Here is a 26996-nt window from a genome sequence, read left to right on the forward strand (position 1 = left end):
ACTTGGCAACCCCAAGGACCCCGAAACCATAAAGTTATTTTCATTGCTACTTCATAATGGTAGTTTTGCTACTGCTCTGAATCAATGTAAATCTCTGTGTTCTCCAATGGTCATGGTTGACCCCTGTGAAAGGGTCATTTAACCCACAAGTTGAGAACCACTGGTCTAGTGTGTATCAAGGGATTCCAGGTGTAAATGAGTTTCAAGCTGCAACAGATCAGGACCACAGAATGCAGAGTAAGCAAACGACTGGCTGAAAAGTGCTGAGAGTCCCATCTCTTCCTGTGCAAAGGCAGCCAGTAATTCAGAGAACAGAGCCTGGCCTAGAAGATTGCCAAGGGTGGGTGAGCCTTGCTTTGCAAATCTCCACCTACAGCCAATGATATTCACAAGCCCACTACTTGCTGGGCTCTGCGATCCCTAGGCTTGCATACAGTTCATTTTCCCCACCACTTTCTCCAAGACTCGGTGCAGAAGAACTTTATGTCATTAATGACTTTAGTTCAAGAACCCTCTTCCAGGCTTACCCAGGCTCTCTAACGCTATATGATGGCTTAATTTGTTACCTTCCTTCTGTTCTGTTGATTTTTCTCCCCACATTTCCTCTCAATCATATACATTTTCTCTAGTAAAATCCCTGCATACTTATTCTTTCTCATTTCTCCTTCCTTCCTTCCTTTCTCTCTCTCTCTCTCTCTCTTTCTCTCTCTCTCTCTCTTTCTTTCTTTCTTCCTTTCTTCCTTTCTTTCTTTCTTTGACATTAGTCCTTGTAGACCTGAAATAATACAGAGGTAGGTTGCTGGCTGGTCAATTTTCTTATTCATTAGGCATGCTATCTCCCCTTTTTTTCCTGTCCCAATAAATAGTTTAGAATCTTATTAAATATTTCTGTCTCTAGTAGATGGCAACAGAAGGCAAGTACATCAAATTTGCATGCAATTTAATAGATGCATAGACATTTTGGAGACCATTAAAGGATCCTAGACAACTGACTGTGTGTCCGGTCAAGCATCTGCATAATACTTTCTGAAGCCATTGGCGCCTCAGACTTTAGCATCCCACCCTGTACTCTCTCCCAAGGTAGGTGGATGCAAGTTACATATGAATTCATAGCCTGTGTGTTGTGTTACTTAATAACCAATCAGGTAGGATAACGGCCAGCCACTGAAACACAACCAGATTCCCACCCTGTTCTTGGCCATGACTGGCATTGCATGAAATCACAATAGCTCTAAACTTTGCATAGTTTTCTCATGCTTTCCATTGTGAAGTGTTCAACTTTTATTAAATGCCAACAGGGCACATGGCCTTGCCTGGGAGAAAACACCAGAATAAGAAATCACAAAACCCGAAAGGGAACACAGGCACGAAGGGGTTCTTTTGCTCAGGAGCTAAATGCAGGCGTAGCTTGTAGGACTTAAACTTTAAGAGTCTGCACAATGCTATTCTTCGAATAGCCAACAAAAGGTTTTCCAGGCAGCCATTTTTAATTGGTCCAATCCCCATTCACATCTTTTGAGAACCCGCTAACAATTTGCGTTGAACTGCGTGTCTACCTTCTTGTGTTCCAATGCTTTTGGTTCGTTTTGTCTCTTGTCTTTCCCATATGGTTCAAAAAAGCACTTAGGCATAACGCTTTTCTCTCACGCGCCTCTCTGATTCCTAACATTCTTTTGCAGGCCTTAACTCTGCAACCATTACCTGACCGTGGGGCTTTCATACAGGATTAGCTTCTGCATTTCTATTGATCTTCTATGGGCTTGAATGTAGTAAACGAACCTCCTCGCTCCCAACAAATTTGCATGTAATTGCCTGTGCAGTCCTGCACCCTGAATACCGTGGCTGGAAGAACACACTAGCACGAAGAGAGCCAAAAAAGAAAAAAAAATTGGTTTCCTTCCAAAAGCTCTGTTCCTTTGTAAGAATGGCACATGGGGTGGGGGGTTGGGGTGGGGTGGGGGGGATTGGGGTGGGGTGGGGGAATCAGTATGCTTTCTCAAGGTTTGAGAAAATGGTGAAATGAGGGGACTTCTCAAGAATTGTTACTAGTCTCTCAAATCATTGCAAGAACAAATGCATGTTTGGATATGGAGACAGAATTCCCATCTTTTCGACTATGAGAGGGTTCTGATCCACATTTATATAACCCACAAAAAGAACCCAAATACTTTAATTATTCCTTCTGTCCATTCCGGTTTCTTAGATGGGTTTTACTCTATGTAGTGATTTAAAAACATTTTATTTACTGCAACTTTAAGGAATTTAATGATCGGTCTTATCCAGAATTCCTGCTGGGTTCTTATGCATCAGAAAGTGCTTTATTTTAAGTCAGACAGGTTTTATATCTTATGTGTTCATCTATTATCTGTCTATTATCTATTTATCTATCATCTACCTACTTATTTATCTATCATCTATTTATCTATTTATCTATCTATTGTCTATCTATCTACCTGTCTATCTATCTATCTGTCTGTCTATCTATCTATCATCTGTCCTCATACTTCATGACCTGTTACTGTGGGCAAGACATGGAGTTTTAAAAGGAGATATTAAAAATTACCATGGAAAAATGTCTGATTGTTTTAATTTTATCACAGTATTTTATTTACTACCATAACCCTGTACTGCATTGCTCCAAGGCTTAGCTGTTACTTTAATTTACTTTGAAATGCCAGCATCATCAACATTTGTGTGGCTTTCCATTCACTCTGTCCCCCCACCCCCCATGAAACTGTACCGGGTAGCAATAATCTACTTAAAACATAACACGATAGACTTAAGATAAAGAAAAATAGTTTGATTTGCCTTGTAATCATCGGGGACCCCTACCATGTCTCCTTGTCAAGAGGCTTGGAAATGAAGTCCGTGAGGAAACCTTTTTGCTCACTTCAAGAGAACGAAGGAGCTTCCTCATCCTGATGGACTACTTGATATGTGACTGGGAGAGAGAGGTGACTGGGAGAGGGGTCGGTTTTATTGTCCCCGTTTGTCATGTTCAGTCTGAGGAGCTGATGAACTCAGAAGCCCAGAGATGCTTCGCAATGCTCAAGAGAGATTTCTTGGTAGGAGGTGTGCTTGTGAGGAGGTGTTGAAAGGATCTTTGAATTGCACTGATAACTGATGAAGTTGAAGCCTTAGCACCGTTGACAGGATTCCAGCTGAGTCTCTGGAAACAGTTTCACTTTTTATTCCATTCTAAGGCAAGTGGCGACACTAACATGAATTCGAGCTACATTTTCCTGCCTCCTGATTCTGATTAGTTAAAAATGTGAGCTGCTAATAATTGCCTTCAGATGGAGACACAAAACCAGCTCTTTCAGTTCAAGGGAAGGGAAGATTTGAGACAATGAGTTCTACTGTTGTAGCATAAAACTTATCCCTAGAGTGATCCTGCTGCTGCTACTCTATTAGTGGTGCCAAAGCAGATACCTTTTGAACGGTTAACAACCCTCCTAGGTACTGTGTTCGACCTTGTACGCTATCACCACTTGATTCTGTCTTCAAAAGCAGAACTGTCATTAGGCGTGAAACTTCAAAACGAAACCTAGCCTTAGGGAAGGTAGGGAACTGCCTGGAGTGGCCGCATTGTGAAGGATGTGTCTGGTTTGGAGCATGGGTAGCTGGATACAATGTTGCTAATTTAAAATGATCCATTAGTGGTGTAATTTATTCACTGTTCCCCACTGAGAAGCCCACGTCAAAGTAACACGGGTCTGAGTGAAGAGTCAGATTTGTCTTCTGATGCTAATCTCGCTGTGCCAAGGATTCATGTTCTAGAAAATCACACTTAGGTAAACTAAAGGAAATCAAACTTTTATGATGAAGCCTGTGTTGCCTTCCCACCTGGCTTTACTTCTGCCTGCACATTATTTAGTAAGTTTACTTGAAAACAACGTGTGTGTGTGTGTGTGTGTGTGTGTGTGTGTGTGTGCGTGTGTGTAAACCAAATGATACTGTTTATGTGAAAAGACATGTTTTAAATTAACATGGGTTATTTCAAATTAGAATTGTACAAAAAGGAATATCATTAAATTCTTTATCATTTTAGAAGGACAGTAAATACATAGCAAAGAAGAATATGCCTAGCTTGTGGAAATGAGTTCCTTGCTGCGTTTATTATCATTGTTCTGATTGTTGGTTTTAATTTTAAAGATTTGTTTTTTACGATTTCGTGCATGTAGATGTTGCCTGTGGATTATATTATGTTATATTGTTGTTGTTATTATTGTTGCTTTTTGACACAGGGCCTAATTTTGTAGCGCAGGCTAGCCTCAAAGTCAGAGCCCTCCCCCCACCCCCACTGAGTCTCCCAAGTGCAAAGACGGCCGGTGTGAGCCACCACATTGTTCTTAGCATGTACAAGGAGACTGTAGAATTATTGCTGGAAATGTTTTCAGACTCCCAAAGAAAAGGCATAGAGTTGAAGGGAAAAAAAGGGCTTAGTCCCTAAATAAAGAGAAAAAATATGTAGTATTTCCAAACAGCCTAAAGCACCTATAGTAGGCTATGGAAGGGATAGTCTGTGGAGGGTCAGTCACTTGCAGACAACTGGAATTGAGAACTAGTGATATTGAATAAGCTCATTCTGGGTTGACCTCATGGGTTAGGATATCGTCATGTGACTTCAGTTAGTTCAGAGAAACCTCAGGGATGTAGTAATGTAATCTGGACAGATATCTGCTGGGATAAATGAAGCTTTTCTTTTTCTATTTCTTCTCTTTTCTTTTCTTTTCTTTTCTCTTCTCTTCTTTTCTTTTCTTTTCTTTTTGAAACCAGCGAACAGTGAGGCAGCTCTGTTTTGTAACAGCTAGAGTAGACCAAGGAATAAGTGCAAGAAAGCTGAGAGACCAGAGATAGAGCTTAAAGGAACTTGGAGTCTTTCGTGCTTTCGTAGACATGGCTTGTAGATTCTGCCTCATTGCTCCATTCCATAGCATGACAGCTGGAGTCTTCTTGTCTTGCTTCTCCTCAGCCCCTCTATGTTCCTCCCAGCACGGGGTTCCTGAACTGAATACATGTGACTACACTATCAGACACGTGACAGGAAGCGTAAAAAGATGTCTATTGAAACATTTAGATATTTTTCTAATACTAAAATTAAAGTATGTTTGAATCTACAAAGAGTTTTAGATTGTAGGCATGACTATTTTTTCTTTTTCTTTTTCCCCCCTTTGAGCAGAACTTTAGTCCTAGCACTTGGGAGGCAGAGGTCGATGGATTTTTATGAGGTGGAGGCCAGCCTGGTCTACATAAGAAGTTCCAGTCCTGCCAAGGGTACCCAGTGAGACCTTGTTTAAAACAAAACAAAACAAAACAAAACAAAAAAAAAAACAAAGTAAAACACCCTGAGCCTTTTAACAATGGTCAGAAAGCACACTACTCTTACTTGGTGGTCACAAATTGGAAGACATTCTTTCTGCAAATGAAAAGGGTCTATGTCATGAACCTTAGGTGATATGGAATAAGGCACGAGCTACAGGAAAAATAAAACCTTTGCTTTATAGCCAGCTGACACCTACAGCTTACATGGTAGAGTTTAAATGCATTCTGCCTCAGAGCAAAATCATCAAATTCGTTTCACATAGAACATTCATTTTTCTTTGTTCTTGACCAGTGATCAGTTCTTTTGAAGGCTGGGCATTTTCTTAGACCTCATATGGAATTCATATGAGATCCAGGGAATCCCGAAAAGGAACAATAGAAGGGCTAAGAGTGAATGAGACATTTCTTATTCGTTTCATATCGGAATTTTTATTGCCACAACATCTGTTACGAATTGGCCAACAAGGGCAACAGAGGTTTTGGAATCATTCCTAGTCCAATGGTTGTGAACACTAGGCCTGGAGAACCCTGTTCCAATGTACTTCATGTGGACAATACATTGACATCAGCATGTGCCACGGCAAATCTCAAAGCCAGCTGACTCCAGGAAATCAATCAACACATCAGACCAGGCAGCAAACAATACCAGGAACCAGACTCACGGTGGTATCGGGCACCTTGCAGTGACACCTTAGAAGATAATAGTCAAATATATTTGTCTTCATTTCGTTACTAGAGTTCAGATTTTTTTTTCCACAGCTGACAGAACTCAAGGCATTAAATGCATGGAGGTGTTGTGAATTGCTTTACTTTTAAGGAATGCACACTATTTGTGTCAGGGCAGACTGATACTTTGATAGACCTAGTCAGGGCTCTGGAAAACTTGTTACTATTTAACTGGTGCCTTCACGGGAGAGGCTCAAAAGGGATAGAGTATTTCCTGTAGGAAAAACAGTATTTGCTTTTAGGATCGTATGGCTTCTTGGTTAGAGCTGGGCATCGCTGGATGGTAGCCTAATGACCTTAGTGTATTTCTAGTATATGTGTTCATATAGTTAATCGTCACACACATTTTGGACAGTACGTGTTGTACAATGCTTGTTATGCATGGATTCCTATTTTGTAGCAGCATTATGTATAAAGTATCACTGAAGTGTGGCGGGTGTAACAGAGAAATGATTCTCTACAGGGGTCAGAACGATCAGAAGTAACTAAAGGACGTATACAGAAAATGGATATCCTGGGTACTAAATTCCTCAAACTGAAGTGCTAGAGAACCAAGATTTTAGAAGAAAGGAACAAAAGTCAGTCAAAAAATGTCGAACACCTTCCCTGAGATCAAAGACACGCTTGGCCCAGAGAGTGGCACTGTTTGAAGGTGTGGCCTTGTTGGAGTGGGTGTGGCCTTGTTGGAGTGGGTGTGGCCTTGTTGGAGTGGGTGTGGCCTTGTTGGAGTGGGTGTGTCACTGTGGGGGTGGGCTTTAAGACCCTCATCCTAGCTGCCTGAAGTCAGTATTTTGCTAGCAGCCTTCAGATGAGGATGTAGAACTCTCAGCTCTGCCTGCACCATGCCTGCCTGGATGCTGCCGTGTCCCCACCTTGATGATAATGGACTGAACCTCTGAACCTGTAAGCCAGCCCTAATGAAATGTTGTCCTTATAAAGAATCACCTTGGTCATGGTGTCTGTTCACCCTAAAACCCTAAATAAGACAAGAAGGATGCTTGATGTGCCCTTGTGGCCTCTACATACACAATTATCCCCACCCCCTTACACATGCAAATGTATGCACTCGCCACAAACACATGCACCAACCCAAACATATAAACATACACACACACACACACACACACACACACACACACACACACACAATATTTTTGTTACGACGTAATTCATGCATGAGACAATTTACTCTATTTAAGTAAAACCATTCAGTGGCTTTCAGTGTAGTCACAGATATGCACAACCATCCACACAGTTAACTCTAGGATCTCTCCATTTTCATAACGTGAAAGAACCTCCAATCCCTTGTCTCCTGTTCTCCACCCTCATCCCATGGCTTTAAACAACCAAACCACTAATCAATTTTCTCTGTATAGATTTGCCTGTTCCCAGACATTTCATGTAAATAGGATTTTTTTTTTTGACACACATTGTATGCATCTGGTTTCTTCTACTCAGAATAACATGTTCATGTTTTATCTCTGCTTAAGTGTTAACTGGTCCCTCTGCTTCCTTTTATTGATGGAAACTATTTCATTACAGGGACACACTGTATTTGCCTAACCATTCACATGTTGATGGACATCTGGGTTGCTTCTGTAATACACCTTTGTTGATTTCATTATATCCCGACTGTGCAGTGCATCGGATCATGCAGTTAATTCTATTTTTGGATGAAATCACCTTATCCATATACCAAACTCACCCGAGGGTGCAGTGCCACTTAGACAATAACCAGTAATACTGCCGATGCTGTCATAGCACACACTGTGCAGTGGTAATCAGTTTCCAGTGTTACAAAGTGAACAAGAACCCAGTGAACTGGAGAGTGCCTAGGATCAAGGAACCATCCCATCGTCTTCCTGGAGTCTTGGTATCTGCTTGGTTGCTCCTGCCCCACAGCTAGTCAGCTCCACACTTCTGTGGACTGAAGCACAGGCAAGAAGAATCTCATTCAGAGTTTCGAAACCTACTCTTTAACCCTTATCTCTTCCCTCCAACCCCCAAACAAGGCACTTTTCAATCATTGATAAGTGATTGACAAACAAGAGAGAACAGGCTTTCCCCCCTTTCCTTTCCTTCCCTTTGTCCTGGCACAGTGTATATCAACACACAATGCCTCGCTTAAATATTCATAGACTCTCCGCTTGCTCGTAGTAGCAGCACCGTAACTCAATAATAAAATATTTTGAAGAGGCAGTGATGCCGTGGAGGCTCTGTGATACCACTAATGGGTTTGAAGAGGATGCTAATGTATTGCAGGAGGAAGCGAATCGAGCTCTCGTGTGTAAAGGAGGATTATAAAACATAATTACGGAAAGGCAACCGTGGCAGGCTTAGAAGTCCTGTTGATGTGTGGGTACCGCAAACGACATGTTTCGTTGACGAGGAAGAAGGCTTGGATGGATATTTACTGTGCTGACAATCTCCGGAAACACGGACTGCGTTACAGGAATGGCCATTTTGTGAACTCCAGAGTCGAAATTAAACAGCGGAAGACGGAAGCCGACAAGGCTCGTGCAGCATTTCGCCGCATACAACAGTTGTCCGGGCAGGCTAAGCTTTCCCGTCTAGGGCGCCGGGAAGGCGTAGGGGAGAAATAGTTATGTAACTGTCAGCGTAGAATGGAACTTAGGCTCCGGGAATTGTACAAAGTTAAACAAGTCATGGTATCCTGCTGAGACTTGGGTGAGACATGGGCAGTTCCCGGATATAATTTATCGGACGCAGCTGTAGGAGTTGTGGGCACCAGCCAGGTAGTAGCTGATCGGGGGCAGATCATTAAAACTTGCCATTCCAATCTCCTTATCTACAGTTGTTCTCCTCAAGTACAAAGAAGAAATGATCTTAGATGTTAACCTGGTATTTACCCAAGAGGGAGGGGGAGCCCAATGGTTAACGTAAGAACATTGAAGAATGTGGGAAAGCGCGGTGAAGTGGGCATGAAGAATGTATATATGGATGTCTCTTAATGAAACCACTGCTTTGTACACTAACAACTAACTAACCAACTAACCAACTAACTAACTACCAAACAACCAACCAGCCAAGAGAACATTGAAGAGATAGACCCTAATTCATAGAGCTGTATTGTCTGCCCATAACGACTTCTCTTCCTAGGAAATTCTCAACAATAGGACTTAACATTCAGGGTTTTGCTCCAATCTTTACGAAATAGCAATAAATCGTGGTTTTTAGAAGCACTTAACTGAAGGAATGCTGCCTTTAAATGGAGCTACTGGGGAGGATAAATGGGTGTCCTAGCAGTTTTGACGTTGTTTAAAACATTTATTCAGTGCTGTGTTTCTGTAGAGAAACTGTTTGAAATTATGAAAAATTCAAACACACAGAAATTACTCGCAACAGCGACTTTAAATAGATGCCGGCATTTGCCATGTTTAGTTCGGCTCTTCTCTCCCGTTCTTGTTTTATATAAATAGCATTCTATTGATATTTCCACGTTCTCGCCTTCCTTCTCTCTCCTCGGGAGAAGCCATTTTGCAGAAACCGCTGCGAGCTTTTTCCATACGTCCTGATGCTATTGACATGCATAAATGTAGGAGATATTGTTTATTGAAATGTTATATAAAACACATAAATGTATGTCCATCTTTTCAAACTGCTCTATAGTATCCGATCGTAGCCATAAGCCACATTTTCCCATCGATTTCCCTGCTGGGAGATGGAGTATAAATACAAGTATATTTCACAACTTAAAAAGATTTTTTTTAAACCTTGTGCTTTTAGTTTTTCAACAATTACAAAGAAATTTCTTCTATGTTCTGGAGAATATACAAGTTACCTGTACTATAAGAATCTACCAATTTCTTTTTTGTCGTTGTTACTTCTTTGCCTTAGGTATTCTTTTACAGTCACATTTTAAATGGTGTTGGGTTTTTATTTGACATCTTTTTTACCAAGGGATCTCTTCTTTCATTTACTGGTTTGAGAATTATAAAGTAAACTTTCACATTTAGGTTTTTGTATTTCAGGGTTCTAGAGTAATAGAATTTATAAAATGAATCTCTCTCTCTCTCTCTCTCTCTCTCTCTCTCTCTCTCTCTCTCTCCTTTTAAAGTAGGTTGTCAATTTTGCTGACCTTTTCTTTCGGCCTAGTCTTTCTCTCACTTTTAAGTAGTTTGGTTGGGCACACATGTTTGAGGTCAGTCGCTTCCTGTGGTCCTCTGCTGTTGAGGGTGTGTGGTGGTGGCTTTGTCTTTTCCTTTCTCTCTGTAAATAATTTGTTCTTCCTTCAGTGCATCTTATCTGTGTGTGTGTGTGTGTGTGTGTGTGTGTGTGTGTGTGTGTGTACATAGAAGTCAGAAGACAGCTTGCAGAAGCTGAGTCTTTTTTTCTACTGTGTGGGTCTCACGGATTGAACTCAGGCACATTACCTAGTGATCTATCTAACCAGCCATGTATATTTTTGTTTTGGTGATTTTAGCAATTTCCTCAGGTAAATATTTCAGTTAAACTGTTCTTTGATCTAATTCTCACCTATTCTTTAACTTGGTCGTGGAGTTTTAAGTGTTCAGTATAATGCTTTTTCTTTTTTTTTAATTGAAAGTAGAGATTCCCCCACCCCCTCAGGTACTATTGCCTGATTACTGTTTCCCCTCCCCCTACTTCTTTCCTTCATCCCCCCCCCCCCCCCGCCATCTAGATTCACTCCCTTTCTACCTTTCATTAGAAAACAAACAGGCTTCTAAGGAATAAAAATAAAATAAATAAAATAAAAAGATAGAATAAAAACCCAAGACATCACAATTGGACAAAAACAACAGACAGAAGGAAAAGAGCCCAAGAAAAGGAACAAGACTCAGCGACACACTCGTTTGCGCACTCAGGAATTCCATCCGAATGCTCAGCTGGAAGCCATAGTTTATACACAGGGGATGTGACGCAGACCTGTGCAGGCCCTGTGCTTGCTGCCTGAGTTCCTGTAAGTTTGTAGGAGTTTTGACCACATTGATTTAGATGGCTTAGTTTTCTTGATATCCTCTATCCCTTCTGGCCCTTGCATTGTTTCTTTCTCCTCTTCCAAAGTGTCCCCTGAACCCTAAGGGGGGAATCTGATGAGACATTCCATTTCAGGCTGAGGGTTCCAAGGCCTCTCGCTCTCTGCACGTCTGGCTGTGGGTCTGTTTTTGTTCCAACTTTGGCAGGAGACAGGCATCTGGGATGATGGACCAACTCGGATCTGATTGAAGCACTGGTCTGTTTCCCTGGGTGCTGTCCAGAATCTTTTTTTTTTTTTTATGTTTATAAACATTTTTCTTGGATTACTTATATCTTCTTCCAAGGCCTGAACAAATTGGTAAGTGGAATTTTTATATCTTCAATTATTTTATTTTCCCTTATCTCCTTGTTTTGTTGCTGTTTTATCGTCTTAACGTTTTGCAGATCGAGCCTTACTGGGTTGTGTACATGTTGGGTTAATCACTGTTTCTGTTTGGTAATTTTTCACTGTAACCACATATTTAAGGAGGCTCATATTTTTCCATGTAAAGGCTTTGTCTCGAGTTTTGGAATTCTCTAGGTTCCCCCAAGGCTGTCACAGGCTCATGATTGAGCTCTGTATCACTTTTCAGTTTAGATTTGCCCAGGCAATGAGATAGCAGTTGAGCATGAAGAAAACATATGGGGGCTCATGTTTTTAAAGATGGCTGCGTTTGTGCTGCCTCTGTAGCAGAAACAGCCAACGGGAGGAGGCTTTTCTCAGACTTTTTTGTCTTCCTGTCGGCTGACTTTCCTCCTGTGTTGTCTGTCATGTGTACGGTCTCTGAGGATCTCAGTATTAAGATCTGGTCTCTTGCTGACACCATCCTTGAAAGGACAGCCTTACTTGTCACCCTGTAGATTTTAAAATCCAGCCTCCAGTGTGATCAAGATGTGATTTCTGTTTTCACCGGTGTACCAAGGCAGGCTCGAGGATACTCATACCCTATTCTTCTGATTTTTACTTCTTCATTCTTTATCAAGATTCCCTTACAGATCTTGAAAGTCCAAAATGACATCTGACTCATTTTCCATTCACTATTATTTTTAGAGGTCCTTAGAGGTCTACAGTGAGAGAATCTTCAGGTTTATCAGACCTATTGCTATGTCAGAGGATTCTGTGGTAATCCTTTAAAATGGAGTTTATGGTGCTCCACACAGTCTGTGGAATAAATAACCTCGCTATTAAAGAGGCACAGGTTGCATGGCTGGGCTGCAGAGGTTTGGATGACAGCCCGTAGGGAGGATGCTATCGAATTTGTCTCCACTCTAAGGTCAGACTGGAGTAAAGCAGTGGGAATGTGTATTTTCCCAGTGTACATTATGTCATGCTGTCACATTATACAGAATCAGTGGCATAAATCAGACCAAACATCAAAACCTGACACATGTGCATTTTCCTGTGTCTAAGAGTGCTGCGGGTGTCAGCGTCTCCACAGACAGAGCAGAGCCAGCCGACTTTAGTGCTCACTTTCAGCTGACCTTGGGTTTGGGGAGATCATGTCTTTGTTTTCTTTCACTTCTTCCTATGTCTCCTCTTTGTAAGGTAACCTGACAGGTGGCTGACAGTGATTTAAATAGGACTTAATCCAGCCAGCAGTAAAAGAGTGTAGACACTCATCCCACTCAGAGGCTGAGCTCCTAGTCACGATGGTGACCCCCACACCAGTGGCACAGGAACAGAATCTCAGCTGTGGGACTCGTTGGCAGAAACTGCAAACGAAGCCAAGAGTCATTCAATGAATTATGCAGAATGGACCACGGATTAGTTCTCTTTCTCGTCACTATTACCAGATACACGGCAGAAGCAACTCAAGAGGGGAAGGATTTGTTTGGCCTCACGGTTTTGGGTGGCATCTGTCCATCATGGTGGCAAAGTGTGCTCTGACCAGGGTGGCAAGAGTTTGTGGCATAACTATTCACGTTTTGATGACTATCAGAAGGCAAAGAGCTTGGATGGAAGCTGTCTTAGTGTTAGTTGAAGAGACACCACGACCAAGGCAACTCCTATAAAGGATGACATTTAATTGGGGCCAGCTTACAGGTTCAGAGGTTCAGTCCATTATCATCAAGGCATGAGTGTGGCAGCATCCAGGTAGGCATGGCGCTGGAGGAGCTGAGAGGTCTACCTCTTGTTCTAAAGGCAGCTGGGAGAAGAATGGCTTCTGGGAAGCTTGGAGGAAGGTCTTAAAGCCTACTCTCACAGTGACTCACTTCCTCTTACAAGGCCACACCTCCTAATGTGCCACTCCCCTAGCCAAGCACATTCAAACCACCACAGAGCCCGAAGCTCTTCAAATCTTTTCCCAACCATGTACATCTACTAGCTAGCCTGTAGTCCCCAAAGCTTAACAGTCTCCTAAATCAGCACCACCATCTGGGGACCAAGTGTGACACATGAGCCTATTACAGCATTTCAGATATAAAGCCATAACAACTACAATATTATATTTCTTAATAACTATTCTTGAAATGAAATGCGAAGCCCTCTGATGGGTCAGGAGCCGGCTCATTGCTAGGATACCAAGTGTGTCAGTCCTGTTGAGTTCAGTGCGATGCTATTGACCTTGGAGGAGACCCCTCCATGGAGAAGTCATCCCGAAGGATCTGGGAGTGCTTCAGCCAATTGTGGGAGTGAAGTTCATGAGCTGGGCTTGCCCCTCAGGGGCTGTTTCTCTTTCTCAACCTGGTTCAAGGTATGAAGGTAGGGTACTAGGGAAAGAGCTTCCTACCTCAAACATGGAGAGATTCCTGTAAGGCCCTACAAAGGTAGGAAGGAGAAGACAAAACCAAACTGGGACAAAATAGGGATGTATTCGAGGAGAAAAGATGGAAAGAGCCTGGTGGATGCTGAGGCTTCAGCGGCTAGGATAAAAATAGAGGGTATTGGCTCCCAGGTATGTACATTGAGCACCGACTGAATACTGTGCCTGATAGTGTAGTCCCAACGATAAGCAAAGCTTGCCTGCTGCCCCTAAGGCCTTCAGTAATTACATCCCACTGTAATGGTTAGGCTGGCTAAACAGTACAAACTCCTTGAAGACAGACTCTGTTTAATTGACTTCCACGCTCCCCTGTGTGTGCAGAGGAATACTTTAAAGCAACAGCTTAGTGAATCTGTTTATGAAAACAACGAGAGAAAACGCTGTGTAGAAGCAGTGACCCACTGTGCAGCTTTTAGGCCTCGCCACTGACTATTTATTGGTCCATATTTAATACAGGTGACCAAGTGCGTTGCTATTTTAATATTACCCGGGATATTACCTTTTACTTTTATTTTAATTAAGTGTAAATGTCTAGATGTTCATCTCTAATCTTTTCTTCTCCTCCTAATGACCTACAACTGGAGGGAACCTCACTGTTAAAAATGTTACTCTTATACGTAAGCTCCGACATTGGCCCGATAGAAACCTGAATTACAGGCAGGGCATATTTTAAAACTCAGCTGTGTATCAGTGACAAGCGGCTCACACTGATGCAGAGCCTGCTTTTTAAATTATAATTTGGAAGACATGCCTTTTATTTTAAAACAACACAAAGAGAATAAACATTGCCGGTAGGCTGAGTAATCTATGTGGGAGTGACTTAGTCTCAGACTCAGAGAGCTACATAGCCCCTGAGGGCAGCCTTCTTGGTTGGGCACTCCTAGACTTCTCAGTTGGGTAGGAAACGATTAGTTCACCATTTACTAATTTCCAGTGTGTGCAAATTGGTAAGGCACACCCTAGTTCTTCTTCAGTACAATTATACCTTGAATAAATTCTCTCCAACAGTTTTGCCTAGTTTGCAGCAAATGTCTGGCCAGCATTTATGTACACAGTGGATCACACTGAAGAAGGGCTCCTAGCCTCCAAGGGTCAAAGTGCGAGAATGAATCCGCTCCCTCTTCTACCCCATTTCCCCATATTCCCCATGACCATGTATTCCTTCAGTCTTATTATGCAAATGTCGCAGTTCTTCATTATCCTACAAACTTCGAGTTATCTTCTGACCTTTCCTATGTACTGTGGGCAATGATGCATGGAGCCAAAATATAAATACACACTGACAGCGATGATAAACATTATAAAACAAAAAACAACAACAACAAAAAAATCCTAGACATTATCAAAGATGGATGAACGGGAGAAACCCAAGAGGAACCTGCAATTACTTTCCAAAGCTGACATAACACACCACTCTGTTTCACAGAGGACAGCACACAACAGTCTTGGCATAAAAGCAAGATAGGAAACCCAGTGGGTTAGATGGTATTTATTGAACAGTAATTAGGATGACTACAAGTTATTCTGGAAGACACTTGCAATAAATTCTGGACTGAATCCGTCATTTGGATCTCTGGGTAAGGGATATTGGGTAATACAATGAATAACGTGTTAGGTTATTTAGTAAACACCCATACACACACACACACACACACACACACACACACACACACACACACACAGGAAGCCAGCATATATTGACTATAAAAACTGAGGTTGAAACACGCAACTGAGGCTTAGAGAAGTTATTTTTACAGGATCTCATCACTAGGCTGCATGTGGGATGGCTTTAATGACCAAACAATTCATGCTGTGTGGAGACTGCAGAGTGGCATGGATTGGTCATAGGTCCTTATGTGCACAAATGAAATGGCACAATCAAAGAGGAGCTTGGGTCTGTGAGATTCGCAAAGCTACAGGGTCAACCTTAAGGACCTCAAGATGTGCCATACATGAAACCAAGAAGAACCAATCCTCATGGGAAAATGGCTCTGGAGGTTCCCAGTGAACCCAAACCCTCACACATGTGTCAGAAGCCCTCACTGAAGCTCACACAGGCTATAGAGAAGCCATGTTTTTATCTCGGGCCTGGGTCCTACATTCTAGCCCAGTCTGTGTGGAGCAGGTGAGAGACAAGGCATGGAGGGAGGGAAGGGAAGGGGAAGGGAAGGGGAAGGGAAGGGAAGGGAAAGGGAAAGGGGAAGGGAAGGGGAAGGGAAAGGGGAAGGGAAGGGAAGGGGAAGGGGAAGGGGAAGGGGAAGGGGAAGGGGAAGGAAGGGGAAGGGAAAGGGGAAGGGAAGGGAAGGGAAGGGGAAGGGAAAGGGGAAGGGAAGGGAAGGGAAGGGGAAGGGAAAGGGGAAGGGAAGGGAAGGGAAGGGAAGGGGAAGGGGAAGGGAAAGGGAAAGGGGAAGGGAAAGGGGAAGGGAAAGGGAAAGGGGAAGGGGAAGGGGAAGGGAAAGGGGAAGGGAAAGGGGAAGGGAAGGGAAGGGGAAGGGAAAGGGGAAGGGAAAGGGGAAGGGAAGGGAAGGGAAAGGGGAAGGGAAGGGAAAGGGGAAGGGAAAGGGGAAGGAGAAAGGGAAAGGTGAAGGGAAAGTGGAAAGGGAAAGTGGAAAGGGAAAGTGGAAAGGGAAAGGGGAAAGGGGAAAGGGAAAGGGAATGGGGAAAGGGAAGGGAATGGGGAAGGGAAGGGAAGGGGAGGGGAGGGAAGGCAAGGGAAGGGAAGGGAAGGCAAGGGAAGGGAAGGGAAGGGAAGGGAAGGGAAGGGAAGGGAAGGGAAGGGAAGGGAAGGGAAGGGAAGGGAAGGGAAGCAGACATGTTACTCTCTCGGTGCAGACAGTTCTACCTGGGTTCCTTCTAACGAGTCTTATTTTAAGTCCCGGTCTGTCGGCCGAGCGGTGAGCCAGCTGTCTACAGTGGAGTGCCTTGACACATTATTACGCTGTACACTGGGTTGCTCATTCAATCAGCCGCGGCGCTGCTCTTCTCATAGAGCATGTCACATTTGACAGATTTATCACTAGACTGTGGGCTCTATTTTCCACAGCGCTGGGGAACCCTTTCCCATTAGTGATAGCAGGAGTGATGTTTATGCATGAAGAGAGGCTGTTCGATTGGGCAATTGGAGGCCTCCTCTGCAGGCGTGAGCCAGCTCCCACTTATCAAGTGGGGCTAATAGGGGATATTCATATGCACCGGAGAATCAATTCTCCGTACATGGACCTCTACTACAAAAATAATTGCTACTCACTGGTGGTAAAGATCTCAGCAATGTCAGAGCCTTAATGGCGAGATTAATGTTCTACGGCTCCCAGGCTGGGCCATTTCTCTCCGACTAGGGGGGAAAAATCCAAGACTCAGAGCTTAGTGAGGTTTTTGGGGGTGGGGGCAGTTTGAATTACAGAGCTATCCTAGTTTGCTGTGGTATTATGTAAACCTTGTATCTGTAGTTTGGTTTTTCTATAGACTTTAGACTTTAATTAGGTTGAAGCAATCAATGGGTGGTGTGGAGTTTAGGCCCAAGGTCTAGTACCTAAATATTTGCTATTCTGAGCCTCAGTATTTCTGTTTCTAAAGTTAGGAAGCTAGTTTGGATGATTTTTGAGCAAAAAAATTTGTTCCTATCTTTGCATAGATAACATGTTACACTGAAAACACATTTGATTTTTTTTTCTTTTCTGTGTGATCTGCCATTTTAATTCTGGAGCCTAGTGCAATATTACATGTGTACTATACATACAACATATATACCTGTATATATAGTATATAAAATTATATTAATCATATGCATGGAGTTATAGTCATATACATGAAGTTAATGAAGCCCCATAAATATTTTTAATTGAAAATAAAATTTTATGACCCCATAACTCTGTACCATTTGTAACCCATTCAACAATCATGCAACCCCTTAAGTGAAATATTTATGTATTTATGGGTTCTCATTCTTGCATCAGCAAAATTTTGGAAAGAACTCAGTGATCATGACCACATCGTTACTACATTGCTCCATTTTATTGAAGACCTCTAACAGAGAGCGGCTTACCCGGCACTTACCATCGGCAAGAGTAGACAGGCGAAGGTGGCACCACAGATGACCTTGATTTAATGGACTAAGTAGAGCCTGACTTGATCCACAAAGGCCAGCTATGCTCACTGCGTAGGCAGAAGGAGGTGGGGACGCCACTGTAGTGTGAGAGGAGAGAAAGGCTACATAGGACTAGGGTAGAGCGTTAAGCTGGAGTCAGTGCGAGTGATTGTGGGTCCTGACAAATTTGACAAGAGCTAAAAGATCTGCAACAATCAACAACCAAAAATTAATTCAAATTGTACTTGATGAATCTCCATCATGGCTTGTCTGCACCGGGTCACGTGACTTCACTGCAGTCTCGCTTATGAGCACAATATGCTCGGTGCTCATGTTTCACTGATAATGACTCAATTATGGAAAAACCTACTTTTCATGTGTTCCCGGTGTTCAGCATGGAAATATTGAATTAATATAACTTTGGATTGTCTTGCGTTGGAATGTTTGAATTGTAAATGCTGATATCTGATTGCTAACTGGAGTTTCATTAAAGAAAATCACGCATTCTGACTCGGGATTAAGGTTTTTGAAATGATTCTAAATATATGTCTGACTTGTGTACTCTGTATTTCTGCAAAACAAACAAACAAACAAACAAAATCCGTGTTCTCAACACTAAGAAGGGTAAAATCAAAGTAGCAAATGACTCTGAGAATGTGCAACGTGCTGTGTCCAACAGAATCAAATATTCATCTAAGGCTTCATCCTTCCTATCAGTATTCACATTTGCTTTGTTTCTCTAGTAAATGTTAAAATTATATGTATACTAAGGAATTATTTTAGTAAACATACTTCCTTATGACTTACTATCAGTAAACATTCGGTCTGTACACCTGTTTTTTATATATCTCTCTATGTGGAAGTTCCATAACAATTTCTTTTTTCTTTTTTTTTTTTTTGGTTCTTTTTTTCGGAGCTGGGGACCGAACCCAGGGCCTTGCGCTTCCTAGGTAAGCGCTCTACCACTGAGCTAAATCCCCAGCCCCTCCATAACAATTTCTTAAAGGTAAAGGGATCATGAGCGGAAGCAGCTGAAGAAGCCCTGGTCTACAGAGTCTGTAGAAGGCGTGGCCTGTTGGCGTAGCTCCAGCCAATAGTTGAGTTGAGTTGAAGAAACCAAACTGCAAGGCTGCTCCCTTAGCTCTTCCCTGGTTGGTAACCTGTGGGTGAATAACAGCCTTGCCACGATGGGGACCTCTCTCGCTGTACTTCCCCACGTTTCTTTTTCCTGAAATTAAGGTGCTCCGACAGAATATTCTTTAAAGGCATTGATGGACTTGCACATCGAGGAGCTTTGTTTTCCTTTTTGCTCCCCTATGACTGTTCTGTATCCGCAAGGGACTGACAAAGGGGAATGGGTATGCCCTGTACACCACTCCTCACAGACACTCTGCCCCTTGGTATACTGTAGGTCGAAGTACTGTTATTATATCACTAAAACAATAGCCTTTTCTTCTTTTCCTCCCTTATTGTTTTTCCCCTATTTAATGTGTGCGAGCATGAGTTTGCGCACGTGTGCTCTTACTTAGTCTGGCCTCAGACTCGCTACCTATTTGAGGGTGACCTTGACTATGGGATCTTCCTATTGTTCCCAAGTGCTGGGACTACAGGTCTGGGCCGCTACTGCCTGATTTCTTTTTCAAAGCAGTAGTTTGACAAATTTCTCCTCCCTTCCCGTCGCCCCCATCTCCTCCACCCCCCATCCAGAACTCACGGGACCCAGAGACATAAAAATAAAACAAATACTGTTTAAAATGTTGTTTTATTCTGCAGAGATCTAGAAAGCTTAACTTAACTGATGGTAACAGTGATAAACACATTCCGGGAATGTGCGGCAGATAAATCTCCTTCCCTTTGCAGAGAGCAGAAGCAGATAGTGAGCATGACAGAGTGAAAACCGCATGCTCTCTGCCAGGTTCTGTAAACACCAGGCAGCAACTTCTTCTCTTCGGGGAAAACTTGGCTTCAGTGTTCCTTTTCTGGGTTTTGACTGTATAAACTCATTCCTCGGAGTTTGCTGGAGCTGTGTGTCTGATTGTAGATCAAGAGGTGTTGCTGAAGAGGGGGGTGTACTTGGTATCTCTGGAGAGGGGGTGTACTTGGTGTCACTGGAGAGGGGGTGTGTTGGTGTCACTGGAGAGGGGGTGTACTTGGTGTCACTGGAGAGGGGGTGTGTTGGTGTCACTGGAGAGGGGGTGTACTTTGTGCTTTATTTTTGTTTGTCTTCCAATTAGGCTTTGTTTTCCTTTATTTATTTATTTTTTATTTTGTGATTTTGAAGATGGTGTATAGTACCTGTAAGACATCTTGGAATGACTGTCTATCATTATTAACACTATAAAGATCATGGTCATTAATTATAGTATATTTTCTTTCTGTGGAGAGGAGAAAGGGAATGGAGAAGAGGGAGAGGAAGGGGAGAGGAAGAGGGAGAGAAAGGCTAGAGGGGAGATAGAGAGGGAGGGGAGAGGGAGAGGGAAAGGGACTGAGAGAGGAAGAGAGGGGGAGGAGAAGAAGGAGGGGGGAAGGGGATGGGATAGGCACAGTGGGGGGAGGAGGGGAGGAGAGAGAGAGAGAGAGAGAGAGAGAGAGAGAGAGAGAGAGAGAGAGAGGGAGACTGAGAGACACAGAGGTACAGGGAGAGACAGGGAGGGGAGGCTGGGAGCAGGAGTGAGAGGGAGAGGGAGGGGAGGGGGAAAGGGAAAGGAAGGAGAGGGTGGATAGGGACAGGGACAGGGAGGGGAAGAGAAAGAGAAACAGAGAGAGGAGAGGGAGAGGGGGAAGGAGGGGGGGCAGAGGTGTTGATGGAGAATGAGTCATCCAAACTGCTTTTCAGCTAAGTCATCCAGAGCTCCTCTCTTTCTGGATGAATCCCTTTCATCTGACTCATTCTTCTGCATCAGTGCTGAAGTTCAACCTTAGATCTTTTCATTGTCACCTTCTTCCTTTCCTGGGCTGAAAAAAACTGTGACTGTTCTTTTCCAAGGCAAGAACTTGGGAATGGATAGCACCCTTCAGTTTTATTTACAGCCAGTCTCTCCTGGGGTCCTTGCTGGGTTCCAGGACAGAAATTGCTATGGTTTACAGAGCATATCTCCATGTCAACTCCAGGTATGTCTAGAATACTGCAACTTTCCACCTAGACCTCATCAGTAGAGATGCACAGCCTTTGAGTGCTTTCCTGGTATCCCTGAGGTATCCTCCACTCTACCATCAGTGGTGTGGTGGTTTGAATATGCTTGACCCAGGGCGTGGCACTATTTAGAGGTGCGGTCTTGTTGGAGGAGGTATGCCCTGTGAGTGTGGACTTTCAAACCCTCATCTTAGCTGCCTGGAAGCCAGTCTTCTCCTGTTTGCCTTCAGATGAAGATGTAGAACTCTCAGCTACTCCTGCACCATACCTGCCTGGATGCTGTCATGCTTCCTGCTAGGGTGATGATAGACTAAACCTCTGAAATTGTAAGCCAGTCCCAGTCAAATGTTGTCCTTATAAGAGTTGCCTTGGTCATGGTGTCTGTTCACAGCAGTAAAACCCTAACTAAGACATGATTTTGCCCACCTCTATATTGGTCATACTTTTCCCTAGTCCCCAGCCTATTTTGGCTCATTCATTTGGATCAGCCAGCTGGTCCTAGGCCCTTGGACCATTTAACTTTTCAGGATCTAAGTAGGGTCCAGTCACGACATGTAGCTGGTCACTCCTGCGATTTTACACAGGAAGCTGCAAGAAAACAATACATTAGAGCGTACATAGACTATTTACATCAAGTGTCTCACCCGTGTGTTAAAGATCACATCGCAGCAAGGTTACTGAAAGATGATGCAGTCACCTCTTATTTGTGGTTTTTAGAATTTAGAAATGAAATTGGCATTTAATTCTAGGCGATGGTGTTGGCTATTATAATACGGAGACAAAGGGACAGAACAATAGAAAAAGGCATATTGGCTAACATCAAGTTACTAGCATTTTATTTTAAAAATTAGTTTACAGATCAATGGCTTTCTCTGTAGCATTTTCAAATACACTATGTTTCAATTGATTCCTCGTTAACATGTCCTTTCTCTTCCATTTTCATTTCTCCTGTGGTTTATTCCACTCTTTCTAAACCTCCCTCAAAGCCTTCTTTTTTCTGTTCATATGGGCCCCTTTCTATTTTCCTGGCCTTTCCCCACCTTTCCTCCTCTTGGATACCTGTGTTTAACAGCTGGAGGCCAGAATCTGCAGGTCAAAGAGCACCTGTGATGTTTGCCTTTCTGAGCCCAGGTTACTTTCCTTGAAGTTTCCAATTTCATCCATTTTATTGTAAATTTTATTCTATTTACAATAGAAGAATATTCCATTGTGTATGTAAGCATATTCTCACTATCTATTTTTTCCTGTCAAAAGACGAAGAGGCTGACTTCATTTCTTATTTTGTCTCCCCGCCCCCGGAGCTGAGGACCGAACTCAGGGTCTTGCGCTTGCTAGGCAAGCACTCTACCACTGAGCTAAATCCCCAACCCCTCATTTCTTTATTATAGTGAAAAGGGCAAAACCAAACGTGGCTGTGAGACTTTCTACAGTGGGATGCAGAGTCCTCTGAGTAGATGCGTACAAGTAGAACAGCTGCATGCTTTAATGTTTTTGTTTGTTTTTTAAAGAAACCTCCACTCTGCCCACCATAGTTACTGCACCAGCTTGGCCACCTGCCTACAGCGAATAGGAATTTCCTCTTTCTTGTCAGGGTTACAGCAGAGGGACCGTTCTTTGCACACTGATTCAAGTTGATTGGACCCTTTCCGTTTGCTTGGTGGGAATCGCTTGGTCTGTTTGAATCTGTTTGCTTCCTTCATCTGGCAATTTGGTCTGATCTGCTTGGAGCTAGTATAAGAGGTCATCTCAAGATGATAATTTCTCATTAATAAGTATACGCCAACTTATTTATCCCATGTAGGGAGATCCACATTTGGGATGATGTCACGAATACAGATGTGTCATGTTCTTTTTTTTTTTTTTCCTAATTTATACTAAAAGTTGGCTAAAATAAGTAGGCGAAGGTTCAGAGCCTTCCTCGCTGACTTGTGTTCATTAGCAGAACTCCCCCAAGAGCCTTCTGAGGAAGGAAGACCCAGCTGTCAATCACAGTGACTCTACCTGCTGACAGAGGAAGGTGGAATGCTTGAACTCTGAACTCTGCAGTCTCCAGCTTTGCTCGTCCCACCTGTGTCTGGTGTCTGACGTCTGGTGTCACTGCCTCCGCTCTCTACCAACTGAAGTTGTCCCAACGTAGTAACCATGGTCTTGTTTTTTTCCCATCCTCTGGTCATTTCAGAGTGAGCATCTGTTCTTGGTCACTACTCTTTGAGAGTCCAACTTATTTCCTCTTCCCTGTACCCTAATGAAGCAACCACTTAGAATAGACTATGGATTGGTGACTTGGTGACACCAAGGCATTTCAAGTCTGGCTCTTCTGAAGACTGCCTGTTTTCATATCTTCTTTGTTGAAATGCTTCCTGCAGATTGGCGGTCTGTGAGATGTTCACAGAATTTAACTTTTTAGAGAATCCTAAGGAAAGCCTCAGTTGAGGCTCAGTCTTTTGTTATCTATTAATGCTAAGTGTGAGTTCCCAGGACCTAGTTGTCCCAGAGAGGAGAGTGTAGACCTTGGCCCCAGGTTATTTCTGATTGGTAAATAAAGATGCCAACAGCGAATAGCTATGCAGAAGAGACATAGGCGGGGTTTAGGCTTCCTGGTGGAAGGACAGCTAAGAGGGAGAAGAAGGTGCAGGAGGAGGGAGGAGAAACTGCCATGGGTTAGGAGTCAAGAGAACAAGGCTCTAAGCTCTGGCCAATTGGAGTTAAGAGCAGCCCAGATGAAACACAGTTAAACAATAACTCTGGGCTCTCAAAATGAAGGTAGATTCTAACAGCATGGAGGATAGGCAGCTGCCCAGCTTCTGTGCTGTTTAAGGCTTATTGTAAGTCCAAAGGTTGTGTGTGTGTGTGTGTGTGTGTGTGTGTGTGTGTGTGTGTGTGTTTATCCAGGAACTAAATAGTCTAAGGCAGGGTAGAAACCCCAGGTCAGCATTAAATAATTTCTACAACTTACTTTCCAGTTGGCCTCTCAACTGTGTTCCCACTCAACAGTTGGTATCTGTTCCCAGATCAGTTGAGTTCTAAGATAGCACTGGTCAATGAGCAGAATCCTGACTGATCTCAAGATACATATTGTTTTAATGAAGCAGTGTAAAAGAGAAACCTATTCTTCATGGTCTTCATTGCTATAAGCCCATAAATGCAGCTAATTAACTTTATTCCAGGACTATAATTTGGTTTCCCCAAAGCACAGGCCAGGAATACACTTTGGATATTTACCATGTGCCAGGCAGAGTGGTAAGTTTTAAGGACAAACAAGACAAAGCCTAAGTCAGCAAGAAGCCAAGAGCTGAATGGAGTAAAAATATTTAAATAAGCAATCACTACCATGTGGTAAATCCTGTGATGGGGGGGGGGTGATTTGTATATCACAAAGCATCTGTTGCCTGCCAGACACATACAAGGTAGTGGAAACAAAATAGATTCCTTATTTTAGAGGGATTTACAAACTAGTAGAAGAAACACAATTAAAAACAGTCATTTCTTGAGCCTGGAGAGATGGCTTAGTGGTTAAGAGCACCTGTTGCTTTCCCAGAAGACCTGGGTTCAATTCCCAGCACCTACGTAGAAGATCACATCTCTCTATAAGTCCAGTTCCAGAGATCTGATACTCTCACACAGAAATACAGACAGGCAAAATACCACTGCACATGAAATAAAAATAAAAACAAGCAAAGCAAAACAAAACAAGAACCCAGGTATTTCTAATGTGTAATCTTCAGTGCTAGGCTGGAAGGGTGAAGTTTATGCTATCAGTGCAAGCAGATGTTAAATTCCCTGACATTGCATGGTATGCAGAAAGATGCATTTCACTTTCTCTTCTCCCTTTTTGGTGTGGCACATGGTATATGTTAATCCCACCAGGCAAGAATAAGACTACTACCACAATTTTTGAGCCAAATTTGAAGCAAGCTTGATTTTACTGGAGATGCACCAGAAAGCTGGCCAGCAATTGCCTTCTAATTTGGGTTAGAGTGAGCAGTCCTGAGTTGGTTTCTCAGGGCCCTTTTAAGGAGTAAAATCCTGAGTAGTTGCAAAGAAAGTCTGGAGAAGCAAGACCGTGGAGCAGTAAGGAAGTACAGAAAAATCTACAAACCAAACGAAACAAAAACCAACACAAACCACAAATCAAACAAACAAGCAAACAGGCAGCCATGTGTCACTGATTAGGGAGGTTAGCGTGTTCTCAAAAACAAGTCAGGGTCATGGGTTGGGGCAGGTCAGGTTCTAGGAAACAGATTTTAAAACAGAAATTCATCTCTCACAGTAAACGGAAACTTATTTTTAACAATACAACATAATGGCTCCTGCCTCCAAAATGGAGGCAGGCAGGTTCCTCAGTATAGTTCAAAGATGGATCAACGATTATCTTATTATCTTCCAAGTCAGTGCCATTTGACATTATGATATGCTTCTTAGTGAAGAAGTCCACACCCCAAGACCTGAGGGTGGCTTCAGGACTCCATTATAACCAAAGGACTATGGTGGCAATCACAAGGCACACCTTCTGAGGAGAGGCTGCGAGGCCCCAAGATTTGACAGCTGGATCTCTAGAACCTTCACTTTCCAGTTGCCTCATCTCAAGCTTTTTCTAGAAACCAGCTGCCTGGTTCTGATAATACCAAGCCACATGGTGAGACCAGATGCCTGCAGGGAGTGGAGGAAGCCGCCAATCAGCCAAGTTCTGAGCTAATTCGCATTTTCACAGAGGCTTGGTGTGCTAAGGACTGCAAGGTCTAGGACCCAGGCAAAATCGTCAAAGCTGTTTGTTACTCAGATGGCTGGAGAGATGGGACAAAGCTCTCCTTAGATACCTCAGTCTGAGTATTTATGACCTCTGATCAGTGTGAGCAGACTTTCAACAGCAGCTTCCTTTCCCGGGATGTTCACAGCCTGAGACTGCTGGCCTACAGAGACCTCCTACTGAATCTAGGCTGCTCCCCACTTGGTGTTGTACACAGTATACAAGCTGAGGTTTTAGGCTGCAGAGTAACATTAACATTAAATCCCAGCTCCACTGTACGTGTGTCTGTGTATCCATCATACATTCTTTTTTTTTTTTTTTTTTGGTTCTTTTTTTCGGAGCTGGGGACCGAACCCAGGGCCTTGCGCTTCCTAGGTAAGCGCTCTACCACTGAGCTAAATCCCCAGCCCCCCATCATACATTCTTACTCCTGCCATCCCTAGGGAGGGTTCCAGGATGCGGCTGGACATGGAAAGATACAGACTTGCTGGCTGATTGTCTTGGCTTGGCCTTTGTATCTTTCTAGCGCAGTCACTCCACACAAAGTCTGCAGATGATCCCAGCCTCTCCATTGTGGGAGCGACCCTCAACCTTTGAGCCTTCGAAGCTGAGGGTTCAGGTGCCCCATTTCAGAAGGGAGTCTCGCTGTTACATTCTCTTTAAAACCATGGCTCAGAGAATGTGTGAGCATGATGGAATTGATCACCACCTTATGCAACTGGTTAAGGTTTGAAATCTACATATACACATACACATACACACACATATATATGTATACATCATATACATATATACATACACACAAAAGCATAGATATATGTATGCTCAGAACGGATGGCGTCTGGGGGGAAACCACTTTATAATGAATTATATCATTTTTCAATATTGTCTATATGGAAGCTCATATTTCTGTGCACAAGCTTTTCAGTTAACTTAGAAAAAAAATGAGTTATTAATTTTTTTTTGAGTTCTGTCACAGGATCTTGGGAGCCCATCCCTGACTAAAATTATTTTCCATCGTGTATGAAATTATGAGTCTGCTCGCTTGAGAAATAGTTAGCTCCTCTGATAAAGGACCACTTGTCTTCTTCCAGATTTAGTGCAACTACAACTGGGGAATGAGCTGATTTATTTAGTATTCCTGTCATAAAACTGTGAGACACAACATTTTGTAAATGATTAGTGGGAGAGAGTGCCTTGGTATATTAAGAGACACTG

At 43.0% G+C, this 26996-nt stretch overlaps 1 long non-coding RNA gene across 2 annotated transcripts; it reads right to left on the reverse strand.

Annotated features, from left to right (window-relative positions):
* Window positions 1-1232: 1232 nt before the first annotated feature.
* LOC102546543 (uncharacterized) lies at window positions 1233-8845 on the reverse strand. Of its 2 annotated transcripts, none has more exons than XR_005495704.2 (3): window positions 8367-8845; window positions 7757-7978; window positions 1233-1855 (listed from the first exon to the last, which is right to left on the reverse strand). It is a non-coding gene; the product is annotated as an uncharacterized LOC102546543 (long non-coding RNA). The 2 variants fall into 2 exon arrangements; XR_001841840.3 differs by lacking the exon at window positions 1233-1855 and adding an exon at window positions 5728-6015.
* Between the last annotated feature and the right edge of the window lie 18151 nt (window positions 8846-26996).

Source organism: Rattus norvegicus, chromosome 17 (genome assembly GCF_036323735.1).
Source record: "Rattus norvegicus strain BN/NHsdMcwi chromosome 17, GRCr8, whole genome shotgun sequence".
NCBI classification, from domain to species: domain Eukaryota; kingdom Metazoa; phylum Chordata; class Mammalia; order Rodentia; family Muridae; genus Rattus; species Rattus norvegicus.